Below are 16,069 nucleotides of genomic sequence, written 5' to 3' on the forward strand. Positions count from 1 at the left end.
GTATTATACTTAATTATGAGGCATGTCAAATGAAATTCAGGAGTGAAGTGATTGGCACTGAGACAGGCTGTGAAAACACCTACCTCTCAAACTCCCAAGCTTCTTATTTGAAACCATTAGAATAATCTCTTTGAAAGATCCAAGCAGGATTTCCAATGACTGAATTTTTCTTTTGAGGCACACCAGAGCAAGGCTTTTCATATCGTAGAAAAGCCACTTAACTCCAATGCACGGACCAACCTGTGCCAAACACAGGCACATAAAAATTAGAATATATGTTGCCTAAAAACACCTCATGATCAGATTCCTGTAGTTTGTCAAAAGAAGAGCAAAGAGTGTATACAAAAGCAGGAGATGCCCACACCTGCATATTCTAAGCTAAAGACTGTTAGGGAGCAAATAAGATAATACTGTATTAAAGACAGTATTGGTTACTTTGGTTTATGCACATCTGAAAGGAATGTCCCATCCGAAGGTCTCTGTTTCTTCGGGAAGAGGGATAAAAAGCACTTAGAAGATGCTCTTGGAGTAAGGAGCCTGATTCTGCTTGACTTTGCTTCAGTGTGCAGGCACTGATCCTTGCACCCACCCAGAACAGACTATGGTGTATGGCACTGCACAGGGCTGCTGGCCACAGCTGCATGGTAACAGGCCTATCAAAAGCTCTCCCTGACTCGGGACAGGATTTGTAATTGCTGGCTAACAGGTAAGTATCAGCCCCTTCCCAATTCAGGACACTGATTTGCAAAAGAGATGCTGTGAAATGCTGGGAGATTTTACAAATCACCCCTGGCCATCATGCCTGAAGTCTTTTCTGGGGAACAGTTTAAAATGTGGGGACATGCCTCAAGCTCAGTGAAGGGTTTGCACAGGCCTGTGACCCTGCCAGGCGTGGGAGGACCCAGTGCCCAGCCCTCTTGCACAGTCCCTCAAATTTTTGGACACACTCATTTTGCTGTGGTTTTAGTGCACAGCTAGCAAGCATGTTTTACCAAAAGTCACATTCAGAGCAAACCTTTGAGTATAACAAAGTGCCACAAATCAAGGCAAATTTGAACCCTGTGAGTAAAAAATTCCATAAACCATGAATTTACCAGGTAACAAGTTTACCTGGAAGTAAATCTCAGGCACATGTGTACAAAATATGTTTAAGTGTATATATGTGCAGTTTATATACATCTCAAATAAGCTGTTGCTTGTTTGGTCATTTTTCTTACTTCAGCTTCAAAGTCAGCTACAGCTGTGGATTTCAAAGTTTCCTTGACTGTGCACAGCTTATATTTGGTGGATTCTTGACTACTTTCAGAACAAATGCATATAAATACAAAAAAAAAAAAGCGAGCAGAGCAAAGACTGCTGAAAACTACTATTAAGTATAATTCTAAACAAAATCAGCTAAAACCGTACTGTAAATCTGTTGATTCCCATACACCATTGTTCAAAAAACACAGCTGATTGGAGAAAAAGAACATTAGTGAGGAATAAGGATATTTATCCAGTCTTATAACAGCTCAAAAGAGAACTATAGGTAGATACAGTATAGATAGTAAACTACAGAGAGATATAGATGAACAGCTTGAAGTCTTTATTCCATTGGTTTACTTAGATAGCACTGAAAAAAATTATCTTAACTCTTGCTGTTAGCACAAAAAAATATTCAGAACATGCTACAGATTTCAGGTTTCAGGCAGCATACCATTTCCTAAGATCTGGATAGGCTGGAAGAACGGACCAGCAAGAACCTTATGAAGTTCAACAAGGAGAAGTGTAAGGTCTTGCATCTGGGAAAACATAATGCGGGAGTGCAGCACAGACTGGGATCCATCTGGCTGGAGAGCAGCTCTGTGGAAAGGGACCTGGGGGTCCTGGTGGACAGGAAGCTCAACATGAGTGAACAGTGTGCTGCTGCGTCCAAGAAGGCCCACAGGATGCTGGGTTGCATCCAAAAGGGCATCGCCAGCAGAGAGAAAGGAGTCATTATCCTGCTCTACTCAGCACTTGTCAGGCCACACCTGGAGTACTGTGTACAGGTCTGGTCCCCGCTCTACAAAAAGGGATGTGGACAGGCTGGAAGGGGTCCAGAGAAGGGCCACCAAGATGATCAAAGGACTGGGAAGCCTGCCATACGAGGATAGTCTGGGAGAACTGGGTTTGTTCAGCCTTGAGAAAAGGAGGCTTAGAGGGGATCTCATCACAGTGTACCAGTACTTAAGGGGCAGCTACGAAGAAGATGGAGACTCCCTTTTTACATGGAGTCACATGGAGAGGACAAGGGGGAATGGACACAAATTGCTCTTGGGGAGATTCCGATTGGACATGAGAGGGAAATTTTTCACAGCGAGGACAGTCAACCATTGGAATAATCTCCCCAGGGAAGTGGTTGACTTGGCCACGTTGGACACCTACAAGAGTCATCTGGACAGGGTGCTGGGCCACCTTGTCTAGACTGGGCTCTTCCTAGAAAGGTTGGACTAGATGATCCCTGAGGTCCCTTCCAACCTGTGATATATGTGTGTTAGTGTGTATAGCACCAGAAACTCCACAAGGGAACAAAGGCCAGTAGTAAATTTCCAAGTTCATTTTAAGAGGCTTTTGCTTATCTTGCAATATTTTTTTATTCGTTGTCTCTCAATGGTCTCTTGAATAAAACACCTAACACTTACAAGGGTGAGAAATTTTCTAGCAAGCAAGCAGCATACTAAAGGTAATACTAAACACAAATTGTCAACGTGGTGCAAATATTAACTCTGATCTCTGAGAGGGTGAAAGAAAAGGGTCTCTTTGTATGAGGATGCAAAAGTCTTACATAAACACTGGGCATCAGGAATGCTTGCTGTCTCAAGCTCAGTTAATAACTAGGTACTACAACACCGGGGACAAGGAAGCAGCCAAGGCTGATGAGCTGCTTTTGCTGGGTTTGTGAGAACTTCCATTTGGAGAAGGAGGAAACTATAAAACAGAGGATGACTTAGAAAAAATCACCTTGAATTGAGCAGCAGCCACTGAACATCCAGTGAGCACTGGATGGGATGAGTTTTGTCAGGTGTCTGCAGAAAACCAACAGGCAGATCTGAGTCTGGACCTCTCAGAGAAGCTCCCAGAGAAGGGGTAGAAGGCAGAATGGCCTACTGACGAGGCCAGAAACACAAAATAAACTAAGCTAGCCCCCTTCACAGCGGGTCAGATTCTGGCATGGCGATGCTTTAGGTGAGCATTTTGGTGACAAAAAGCAAATCCTTCTACCAATCTTCTGACCATGCTGAGCTGTGAATCTCAGCCTAGAGGAAAATGCTACTGCCTCAGCCCTGCTGTCTCTGCCTTACACTGGCAGCTCATGAAATATCCTCACTCACTGCTGCCACTTGGAAACAGCTAATTGCCAAGACATAGCTCAATGTGTCCCATGGTATTTAGAGACACTGTTCATTTGGAGCAATGTTACATTGCAGATAGTTTTCCAGCATAAGCAGTACTGAAGCACACCAGGGCATACCTGACAATCATCATTTCTGTCACCCAATACAGTTGAACAAGGAGTACCCCAATATTTCAGGTCAAAACTATCGTATTTGCTAGAGAGAAAACACAGCTCTGCCACAGATGCACCAACTAACATAGTTTTGCAGTATTTTAAAGTGAGATTTGTCCAACCTGTCCCACATTTTCACCATACCAAAAATCACACAATCCAACCAAAAGAAACTCATTCTCTCATATTAGTTTCTGAGAAGACACAGTATATTTCTGCTGTTCTCCAGATGTACAGCATCTATAACTGAAATATTTTTTTCAGCATTTGTGTAATAATAGTTTTAAACAGATTTCTCTTGAGACACATCACAGTCTTTATAAAGAAAAGGCTATTATCTTTTACATACATTGTTCTGGATCCATATTTGCCATTCTTCACCAAATCTATTTAATCTTTGTCAATTTTTAATGTCCTCAAAAGACACTTTCATGCAGAAAAAAAGTTCATTGTAAAAAGTTAAACAAGCTTCTCCATTCAGGACAGGACAGGACTTAACAGCTACTGATCTGTTGATGAATTCAGCTTCAAAATATCCCATGCTGTAGCTAAAACACCTGCACCCAGTGGAGCATCAGGGCCTCTGTGAGCCCCAGGTATGTTTTGCAGTCCTTGCTCCCATTTTTGCCTGAGTAAAGACAAAGGCATCATCTTCTGTGCACATAAAATGAAGAATAGATCCTCCAATCTATGCCATTTGAACCACCTCAGATAAAAACCCTGAACCTAAAGCTCTGCCCAGATCTTTTTCCTGCTGTATTTCCCATTCAGTTTTGCTAACATAGGACATTCCACTCAAATAAACAACCAAATATTGATATTTATGCAAATGGAACAAGTTGCAATGTAAACTTTTGAAGTTTGCTTCCTGTGCTTCAAAAACCAATAAACAGTATTTTTACTTTGAACCTTCTATCTCAAACACTATGAAAAAGCTTCCTTTCAAGTAAACAAACATAATTCAAATCAAGACAGTACATGCAGTGTGAAATCTTCTACCACATTGTAAGGCAGCAAGTACAGTATTATAGGTAAGCTGTACACCACCAAGACCAAAATCTTGTAGTAAAAACATTGACAGACCCTTAACTATTATAGTGCCTCCTGGCAGTGCTATAATTAGACTGAAAAGAAAAATTAGTCATCTTAATTAGTATACACATTCCTTGTTTAGCACAATAAAAATTACAAGGCAAGGATGCCACTTAATTAGGTGACCTGGGAATTGATACCTACCTATATTTCACTTTTATTTTAAGTGTCCTTACCAAGATTAAATCTAATATTTATAACTAAGGCTGGGTATTTATATGGCTCACCACCTGTACATAAAATCACCTGTTAAATTAATACATACTAAATACCTCAAGGACATTTCTGAAGTTATACTAGCAGTTCATTTGGAACTGTATTCCAAGGAAAGAAATACATCACAATTTTAGAAACTCAAGGTTAATTGCATATTCTAATAAGTGTTTTACATACCATAAATTTAAAAGAAAGAAGTGAATTCAGTTAACCGCCCCTTCATCCTTCCTGATCATTCTCCTGATGATGCCTCATTGTTCCCCTGGTGAAGTACTCGGACCTCTTTAAAACCTCTGCCACTGGGACTGTCTAATGGCTCCACTTTTGCAGGGAGAGAGGAAGGCAACATCAGATCTGAAATCCCACTAAGTGTCACTTAATCCCAGCAGTACAAGATCTATTCAATAAGACAAATATTAACAAGTATCTTACATGCCCTTGAAAATGTCAAGTTGTGAACCTGCAGCTCAGGACCTGTCTGTGGACCTGTCTGTCAGTGCTCCCACACTGTTACTCAGTTCTAGGGCACAGGTATGCATGCAAAGAGGGTGCATCTGCTCTATGGCCAGCAGTAAGGAGGAGTTGAAGTTTTGGAAGAAAACACACCGTTTCTTGAGTATGACGAGTTAAGACCTCAATTCAAAACCAAATTTCTGCGTACTCAGAACTGAAGCTGTATTTTCTGCTCTGTTGTGACTTGGAATTCACCTGCACTTTCCTCTTTTTCATTCCTTGCCTGCTCAATAATTGCTGCAGGAGAATCACTTCAGAAACTGGAAAGCTGCTTGGTGGTACTTCACTATTTACTAGCACAAAGACACTCACCAGTGTGTGGCAGGATGCAACTGCCCTTTATAACCTTGGATTGGCTAAGATAGCTTTAGTTTTGAAGGTCTAACAGACCTTATAAAAAATGTTGGCAATTCAATTCATAGGAAAATACGATGGAAATCACCACTTCAAACACCAGGTTTTGATGATTTAATGCCACAACATTCACCATGTTTAGCACCAAGTCCTCAAACACACTTTCCAGCTGCAATTTCTGCAGATTTCTTATGAGTAGAAGTAAGTAGCCACGTGCTTTTATTAGAGAAGTGTTTTTATGTATGAATCTCATTCATCACATGTTTTAAACCACTGGAAACTTGGTACTATGAAACCCTCTTGCACTTCAGAAGTACCCTCATCTCTGCAGTGTGAAAAGCCACTGAGAACACATCTAGGGCATCCAGCAAGCCTTCTGGGGACTCAGTTTTCATTTTCAGTCTCTGTCTTCACCTCAAAAAGCAGGTCATGGTAATCTGTACACTTTCACATTTCACAGGTCAACTAAGGAGTTATTTGTCTGAAGCTTATTGAAACTAGCGGTCTACAATGAGACTGGCTGTTAGTTTCATAGCATCAAAGATGCTACAGAATTGTTAATTATGTTTAAAAATTTTGATTGCACTACTTCCACACACAGATTTAATGAAAATAAAGCGTGCCCACTGTGCTGTACACAGATACACCATATAGAGTACAAGCCACAGAATAAAGCAAGCAGTTGAGAGCCTCAGGCATGCATCTTTAACTGTATGAATGCAATACCACCACGCTGTGTTTAAGCCTTGAGTGGGCAGAGAGCCTTTCAGTCTACCCAGAGTGCAATACAGCACACAATAAACAGCTTCGATGTGATACAACAGTGTTTTGCAATAAAACTCCTGCTCGGGACAAGAGCCCACAAGAAAAATGAAGACAAAACAAAAATGTCATGACATTTGGTACAGAAACCAAATGTCCTTTCTCACCAGGTACCTGCTGACATTGCCAGACTTTAACCTCTTCCCTCCAGCCCAGAAAGCCCACCACAGCAGTTAGCAATCTGTTCACACTGCTATTAAACCTATTATCCCTCAGTGATGGAAAAGTCTCTACAAATACCACAGTGCCATTGCACTGTGACAAATCCCATTCCTTCTAAGTGGAGAGTGTTTAATATTTACTATCCCCAGACTAATTTGAATTTAAAGGAAAAAAAAGAAGAATTAATGAAGAAAATTGCTTCTGTAGGCAGTCTATGGTAAATATCAATATGTTTCATCAGAGCCCTTCTTTCATTAGTTCTAGACCAATTACAGCAACTATTTCTTCTCCCGGATAATTCTTCAAGCTATTAAAAAACCGTGGAAAAAAACCAAAATTCTCCCTCACTTCCTCGTTGCAAAGGACTTTCAAATGATAATTGTTAAAGATATGGGGAGAATAGGAGGGTTATTGTTTGCCACAGATTAAGAGACTTGCCAAAAAATGTAGAAGAGTTGATATTCAATGCACCCAGCAATAGAAATCAAAACAATATAATTAATGTAAAGAAATTAAGGCAACAACAATAGAGGTACAGAAAGCAATTTTTCTTACCATGACTGGATTTCCAATTTCTTCTACTTCACCAGACTGGAGTTGTTCAGACCATGGGCTCCCCAGGAAATGTTTTTCAATACTTCAGGAAATTCTTCAGTGATGTGGCTCCAAGGCACTGGTGTCAGGCTGTTAGGGTCCAAATCCTTCTGAAAAGATGCACTGTGCTTGTCGATTCCTTGTGCACCCGTGAATGGTGAGAACGGACAATTACTGCAAATGCTTTGTCCATTATCCCCAAATAGCCAGACACCGCTGCTGAAAAAGTCTGGAAATGTAAGTGTGTAACACTTGTACAGATAAAACAATGTTGCAGCGCTTCAGCTTTGGCACACACAAATGTTGAAGTGGGCATCATCAATTCGATCTAATGAAACAACACAAGTCAGTCTGCATTGGATCACATTATATTTGCCAGATTTCCTTCATACATGTTAGTCTGCTAAAACAAAATGAAACAAAAACAGGACAAGGCCAGGGTTCATGAGAAACTAATGATGCCACAGAGAACAGAGACTTAAGTAGGCTGTGCAAGAGACTCAACTGTTCAACACAAAACTGAGAAACTATTCACTTAATGGTTTTTTTTCCTAGAAGAACATAATTCTTGTTACTTTAAAAAGTGGTCTGTAGACTGTGCACCTCCCTGTCCACTTCATCAGTTTGCCTGATGGGGGACATTAGGGGTGGCAGTGTTGAAAGCCTAATGTACAATGTATTTATAATTTAGGTGTCCTCTGTCCTCAAGTCTTCCATCCTCTGTGTTCTCCCATCTCATTCCTGTAACAGACTGAATATTCTCCTGCAATAGCTCTCCTCTAAAAAGACATACCTCTCTCTAAAGAGACCTCTTTAACAGCAGCTTTTTTGGGTCACATCATCTGATTTCATACAGGCTCTCGCATCAAAACTAATAATGCAAAGCAAGTTTCTACTTAGCTTTCTCTTTCTGATGCTGTTCATGTTATTTCACACCACCACTGGAAATACTAATTCCTCATGGCTCAAGTGATCACCTCTCTTTCCTTCACATCATTTCTCACAAATGACATCTTTTCAGTGGAGACTCCCATGTGCCCGTGCCCAGGGGCTGGCGGGGTCTCTGTAAGGAGAGGCCAGGGCTGCCCGGTGCTGGCCAGGGCCGGTTCCAGCCGGTGCCGCAGTGGCCCTGCCACAGCCCCTCAGTGATGCCGGGGAGCTCTGGGAAAATGTATTTAAGAAAGGGCAAAATGGTGCGCAGCAGCAAGGGTGAGGAAAAAAAGAGTGAGAAACAGCCCTGTAAGCACTAAGGTCAGAGGAGAAGGGGTGATTGTTATCCTCCACCCAACTTTGCAATTTATTTCTCCACTTCAAGTTCCAGCTAGACTCCAGTCTTGACAAATCTGGGAACTTGAAATAAAGAGGGAGCAGGTGATTTGTTATGTGAGGAGACATTCTGCTCTGAAATTAAACTTTTCTCACAAGTACAGAAAGAGTTAGCTTTCATCTCCACCAACAGTACTATTTTTTGACTGAGAACTGAATAAGCAATGTAGATTCTGCTTTTCCCCTGAAATACATGCACTTATTTTTGAAATATAGGGCTGAAGGATTTTTCCTCTAGGGAAAGTTTATTCAAAATAAATAAAAGAAAAACAGTTTCAAGCTGACCTGTCTTGCAAATTAGAGCTTGACTTCAGCTTTTTCCATTTTATGAGTCAAGCCTTTTGCTTTTATTAAGGGCAGCTGAAATTTCAATTTACTCGTGGCTGGATATAGTTCTTCATTCAACCCACAAAAAATATTCAGTTTATTGAAATCTTTCCATTTCAGATGATTCCAAGCTAATATTTGTTCAGCTCAGCTAAACTGAAAACCAGAAGTATATCTGTATTTAAATATAGCAGAATAATTTCTTCCAACCCTGTATCTGTGTCAGCCTAATCAGGTCACCAGTGGGAACTGTTGACTGGTAGAAACACAAGGCTTTCTCTTTGTGAAAAATGATTGACCTTGCTTTAAAGCAATTTAGTTTGTGTCAACATTGCCTTTCTCATTAAATAATAGGCTCTAAGTGGCACATCCATTCTTCTTCAGTACAGACAAGAGCTCTCCAGGCAAGTCATGGGATGCTATTTATAGTAATAACATGCTTAATGCACTGTTTGGAGTATGTCTACAATAATTATTCCTTGTCTGCTCTGTTGTATTGGTCGGCTCCAGAGAGAGCTCGTAAAAATATTAGACCTGCACCCTTACTGGATGCAGAAAGGATATCAAATAAATGTAAACATTCAGTATCACTTGGTTAGCTGTAAATAATAGCATTGCAACAAGCTCATTAAATATACACACACCTACCTCTGTCTGAAAATGCTGAACAACTTAAGCATAATTCTTCCTCATTTCTCTCTGCTGGAGATGATTCCTCTTGCAACTACTTGTCACTAATTCTTCTATTTTTGGTATGACCTCTATATATTACCTGGCCACTCATGCAAGTGTTGGAGATAACACAGGTAATTTCATCTGTCAGAATTGAACCAGCAGTGACTGAGAAATATTCAGTTCACTTACCTTTTTTCTTTTTCAAATATTCCTTTTTGGTTTTTTAATTATTATTATGGCTATTTCAAATCATCTCATATTACTTTGTAGGAAGGTCCTTGGTCCAGATCTCAAGGTGACATGTATTACATTAAGCCTGTCGGTATTCCCAATAATTCCTTAGAATTTGCTGTTGTGATTACATAGTTCTCAGGAAGCGTGCTCCCCTGGAAGTAAACATTAGAAAGAGGCAAACTCAGCCTAAGATAATCTAATTAACATATGCAAATACATATTTATGCCATCCACATTATTAGACTAGGTATTTAAATATCTTTGCTCTATATATTGGCTACTAAGGATATAGGAGAACCAATGTGGCTTACTCAAACTGTTCTTTAGTGACAAGTCATCCCTACTGGGAAATCATATGAGATATCAGTCATGTTGTAGCATACACACAGCTAATCAGAGCTTTTTAATGATTTATTAATGTAGTCAGTCTGGGAGCGTCTTAGCACTGGTTATGAGTGCTGCAGTTAATAGTGTTGATTGTAGGGTATAATACCCTAATGTGTCCTTTGCAATGTAACACAGGCTAGACTGGCACTACTTTGACTAGACCTAAGTCTTATTTTAACAAGCAGATGTCTGTCTGCATCAAAAGGAGATTTGTCTTCTGCCCTGTACAGACATTATTTATAGGATCCCTTAAGGTTCTTGATCAGATCTAGTGCAATGTCACGTCACCATCCTTCCTCCAGGTAATGCTGTTAATCAGCAAGATGTGATTTGTCATTTCTAGGTTGATAACATCCAGCTCTGACTTTTCAAAGCTTAGCACTGCATATGCTGTCATGCCATCTCAAACATATTGAACTAGAGCAAAACTGCTTTCACTTGAAGTCAGATAAAAGAGAAGGTGTGTTAGTCGGTCTAGGAACTTCTGAACAAACTGCTGTCAACCAGACTAAACTCTAAAAGTGGAAAAATAATTTAAATTCTTGTGTTCAGACTTAGGGTGTTAAATTTGCTTCAGCCTCGTTCAGAAAAATCTTAAAGCAACATAACAATTTGAGAAGAGATTCTTATCCCCACTTAAATAGGTCAGAATAAGCCGCACTAGGAAGAGCTGTGTGATGACAGAAGAGCAGAGAGTTTGTCTACTTGCCTTATCCAGACCATAGCCAGAGATGGATGCAGTGCCTATTTGGCAAACTAATTAATATTATACACATTTCCCCAGAGAAGCTTATGCTCTGATCCTCAGAAAACAAACTGGACTGAAACATAACTGTGCAGTACCACATAGCACCTCCAGTGCCAGGCAGCATTCAGGAAGGGTTCATGCACTTTATCACAATGAGTTATCAGTGACAATAACATAAACTTGAGAACTTGATCCAAAGTAGGAAATGGTAACAGACAATACCAACACTAAGACATTTTTAGTCCCATTCCTAATAAAAATACCACTACTACAATAAACCTCCTTGCTTGTGACTTCAACAGCATCATGGATACAACAGATACAGGAACAAGACCATTCCCCAAGCCATACAAACAGGCTCTCAAAAGAAAAAAGTTTGACTCTTCACTTGGGTGAAGTAAACAAAACTGACACAAAAGCAACAATAGGATGAATGAAAACCAGATTTGAACTAACAAGGCCAGAGCAGTAAGCTAGTGAAGTGATGTGACTTGCTGGTTTCTCCAGTGTCAACATGAATGAACCCCTTTCTTTTTTTTTCTCCTCCTTGTTTTTCTAAAAATTGGGGCTTTGGGTTTTTTTCCCCTCAAATAAGTCTCCAATTCTTTCAGGCAGGTCAAATTTTAACACAGGGAGGGATACCAAAGCAATAAATAATTTAAAAGGCTGCTTCTGAGCCTGTCAGTACTGATTATACACCAAAGCAATCTCCTTATAAGCATGAGTGAAAATGAGACCAGAATATTTGGTAACATAAAACAAAGTTCTGATTTATTAAAGATTGACAAGGCCTAAATCTGTTGTGCGATATACACATATTTATCACATTAATACTAAGTGGAATGGAGAAATTTCCTGAGACCTGATGATTAAAATCTAGTCCACCAGTTTTAAAAAACTAGTCTAGTTTTTTTCAGCATACAGTTAGGAAAACTGTTGAAAAGATTCTTTCTACTTAAATTAATCTCCTTGGCTGTTTCAATGTTTGTTTTTTAATTATTTAAAAGGTTGCAAAATCCTTTTGAATTGGAAAAGTTGCATTTTGCCCAAATGCCCAGGAATTGTACCTGGTTAGACACCTGTTTAAACAAATCAAACAAATAGTCAAAAAATTAAAACTGTAGAGCACAGATTACGTCTAATTCTGGAGATGTTAAAGATCAGCATGACAGTTAAGTTTCCAGAGCTGAAGTCTGAACTTAACAAAGTAATCATATCAGAAAGAAAAAAAATGGAGAAGACTTAATTAAGATGCAGAGAAGGCCCAGAGCAGTTCTGGATTTTAAAGATGAAATAGCACTTTTTCACCTCTAGCTGAAACCTTTCAGTGCCTTGTATTATTTGCCTGAATAGTGAAGAGATACCCAGAAAAAATGTAACAATTCTCACTGATCTCTAGGATCTTCCAAAGATGCTATTCATTACTTCTAAACCTGTGAAATTCCTGTTGACAAAGGCATCAATACTGGAGAACAGGGAGCTACTTGAGCACCCCAGTTTTTCTAAGCACCACAAGCAGAGATGCACTGAAAGGCTCCCTGGGCTGATTGCTGCACTGCACTACTACAGGGGAGGAAAAAAAAAAGTTTAAAGGTTTTGTTAAACTTCAGGTTTGGAAGGCCTTGATGTGAGCGTCAAATAAGCTCAGGCTGCAAAGAGTATACATGTGTGCCAATTCTTTAACACAGCAGAAACCACAATATGCACTGCATGGCCAAAATTCTACATATGCTATTCCTGAACCTCAATTACCTCCAATAGCGTTAAATTAGCCCCCACGAAAAAAAAGTGAGTACATAAAAACAAACAGACGTGCTTCCATGCAACGATATAAAATGCTTGCCAGTAATACTAGAAATTGAAGACTTCACTACCAAATGGCTTTAAAGCCCATAAATTTCTATAATTAACAGATTATGCCCTATAAATACCACTGCAGTAATCCACATTCCCAGGATAAATATAAAGTTGTTTCAAGAGTATGATGGTCAGTTTACTTTAAAAGTAAATTTTATTTACTTATGTTTTTACAAAACCTAGCTATCTTTTATGTATTAAAACACCAAGTAAATATTTCTTTTTCCCTCTCCACCCCCCCAGATAAATGCTGTTCCAGCAGTCCAGAAATTCCCAGTAATTCTGATGAGAAAAGTAGAGACAAGAGAACTAATTCAGAAGGTTTGGGTTAAAGAATTAATAAAACACTTGAAAAGATATGGAGATATTTTGACTGATGTTTAAACACTCATATGTTGGAAACAAGCTATGAAAAGAAACTGAGATGTGGTTGTATTTAAACTCTGCAGAATGTTTCTGCCAGTCTTCTTTTCCACGTAGGCAATGAATAAAGCCAGAAATAAATTCCTGTAGAAAGAAGAAAACAGAAAATAACATAATTTGCTGTGATTTGTTTCTGTTATGGGAATTGGCTGTACAGCTCATGGAAGCAAGCAACCAGTTGGAGCAGCTCTTGTAGAAGTTCTTTGCAGAACAGAGACAAAACCACTGCAGGTAATTAAGGCTCTGCTCCTTTTGGACTAGGAACAGGAAAAAGTCAGAGTTATTCTAAGATCTATTCACAGATCAATTTAGAATGTTAATTTTTAGAACTGGAGGCATTGCCATCCTTTAACCATAAGAGCAATCATTTATAACATTAGTCAGTTCTAACTGAATTTAATTGTTCCTTTGTTGCCACGTTTCTACACATTTTTAAGATCATGAAAATAGACACACAATTTGCAAATCTGAATTTCTGAATGATGTTCAGTGTTGGATGAACAGCTCAGTTTTTCTATGTATTTCAATCTTGATATTGAAGTTCCATGAAAGGATCATGGGATTCTACAATCAGGCTCGTGGTTCAGGCTCTGAGAGTGATTTAGATTGTATCAGAAGGATATGTGAAGCAGACAACACTTTGATGCAGATGTTTTTCCATTCAAACCCAGTGGGCTTTGTTCCCTACTGGAAACATTGAACCACAATAGCATGCAGAGAGGATATGGTTTACAGGACTTTCAGGGTTTGAGCAACCTAACCCAACACTGAATTTAGTTCTGCTTTGCGCAGAGAGGGTGACTAGGTATCGGTATCACCCAAGGTCCATTCCAACCTGAACTATTCTGTGATTCTGCTGAGTATTAGTAGTTCAGAATTGCAGTTTATATTGGTGTCAGATCATGATGCCATACACACTGGGTAGGTCTTCAAGACTTCGTTCTAGATCACTAGCTGAACTCCAGTACAGGATAGACTGTAGATTATGTTAAATAGATTTTGATCTCTCGTCTGGAGATGATGTCCTCTAGGGTTACAGTACCCAGTTGTGCACTTGGTCCTTAAAATATCTTAGAGCCTCTCTCAGCTGTTGTCTTCATGTGACTTTGAGAGAGTCCGAAACTCTGTTTCTCAACTGACCAACTTGTACAACAGGCCACAAAGACCATCCCTCTTTCTCAGGGCACCGAGAAGGTTCAGCAGGGACAGCTGGGCACAGACACTGCCTACATCCCACCTGCCCGGGTCCCTCTAAAGCCAGCGCAGCAAATTCTTCTGAACTCATATGTGCTTCAAAAAATGAATTATCTGCACAACAATTTCATATTCCCCAGCTCCTGGTACCAGTGGAACTGAATACCTCTTGCTTTATAAATAGCATTTTGAAGAGCTGAATCCAAAAATAGCTACAGGTTATGCTTGAAGCTGGATGGAAGAGTAAGGAAAGGGGAAAGGAAGGTCAGATTATCCCAGTAATGTTGGTAATATCCTGCACATCTACAAAAAAATAAAGCTTCTGTAATGATCCAAAAATGTATCCAAAAACTCAGGTGAAATTCAACTGTGATTCAGCAAGAGTAATTCAGGTCACAGTTTAAGCTTTCCACATAATTAGTTTATATTTAATCAGACTGCTGGTATGTAAACATAATTACCATTCTCAGACCTTTAATTGAAATTGTCACAGCACTACCACTAGCTACTTCTCTGGATCTGCTAAAATGGATTTGCTATTCATGGATGCTAAGTGGGCATGACAGTTTTCTTGAAGACAGCCATGCACTGGACTAACCCGTACTGGGCAAGACTTTTCCCAGTCACACTGGTGAAACCAGACAAAACACCATATTTCAGTCCTAATCACAGATGTAATAATAAAGTTCAGCTGCTGTTAATCAGGCCAAATATATTTAAGCTAATGCATTACCACCAAAATAATGTACAATAGTTTCTAATCGTGCCAGTAAAGCTTGCCTCTAATGGGATAAATATATACAAAGTACAATTTATGTGCAAAAGTATCAAAAACCATTTGTGACCTTTGACAGGGTTTTGCCTTCTTGAAAGAGCTTACAAGTCACGTGCGCAGTCAGAAAATGAAGTATTTTCATTAATATAGGAGCACAGTGTTCTTTAAAATTAAAGTTATGCCTACACTTAAGTCTTAGAAAACATCAGCCCAAGTATTTAGAAATAGTGTTAGGAAACAATTTCTTCCTCTTAAATGTCCATTAACTTAGCATACAATAAAAAGAGCAGGACAGGAGCAGCCTTGTACATGCACACTTCTCACAGGTGTGCTCTTAAAACAAGACACCTGCAGGTCTTCTCAACTCCATCACTTTTGTCTCTCTCACTCTGAACCCCTCTCAACTAGGGCTATTGAATATTCTTAAAGATTTTTAAGAACTAGGTTTATCTTTACTTTTTAAATGCTCCAACTGATATTTTCTTTTTGATAAATTCCAGGAGTAGCAGCTCCTAAACTGGTAGTGAACTTTCACCCTCCCTATGGCCTTCTGAACAGCATGGGTGAGGGATGAAACAATTGACAGGGAAAAGTGACAGTTAACTTTGTTAATCCCAGCTCAGGATCCAATATGTTGGCAACAGCCTTTTTTATTATTACTTTTGGTTTGATTTTTTTTCTTTAGTTACTCTTGTTTGCTTGGCCTGCCTGGCAAGCCCAGACTTGATTATCTTTTATAGAGATGTGGAGTGAATGTGATTATACTAACAGCTGCTCAATATTTGATGAGCAGCAGCCAAAGTTAGCCGGAAGGGTCAGGACAGTGTGAAGCTGGGGGGAG

The 16,069-nt window shown here is 39.5% G+C and overlaps 1 long non-coding RNA gene across 2 annotated transcripts in view; it reads right to left on the bottom strand.

Moving 5' to 3' along the window:
- The window catches only part of LOC142058714 (uncharacterized), a 158,501-nt gene that overhangs the window by 51,681 nt on the left and 90,751 nt on the right, over positions 1 to 16,069 (bottom strand). Inside the window, exons 8-9 of one of the 2 annotated variants that reach the window (XR_012661088.1) lie at positions 9,800 to 9,996; positions 7,244 to 7,685 (exon numbers count right to left, since the gene is read on the bottom strand). This is a non-coding gene — a long non-coding RNA (uncharacterized LOC142058714). Of the gene's footprint in view, positions 1 to 7,243; positions 7,686 to 9,799; positions 9,997 to 16,069 lie in introns of those variants that run through there. The other variant, XR_012661089.1, reaches the window with a different exon arrangement.

The sequence above is a fragment of the Phalacrocorax aristotelis genome, chromosome 6 (assembly GCF_949628215.1).
Source record: "Phalacrocorax aristotelis chromosome 6, bGulAri2.1, whole genome shotgun sequence".
NCBI lineage: Eukaryota > Metazoa > Chordata > Aves > Suliformes > Phalacrocoracidae > Phalacrocorax > Phalacrocorax aristotelis.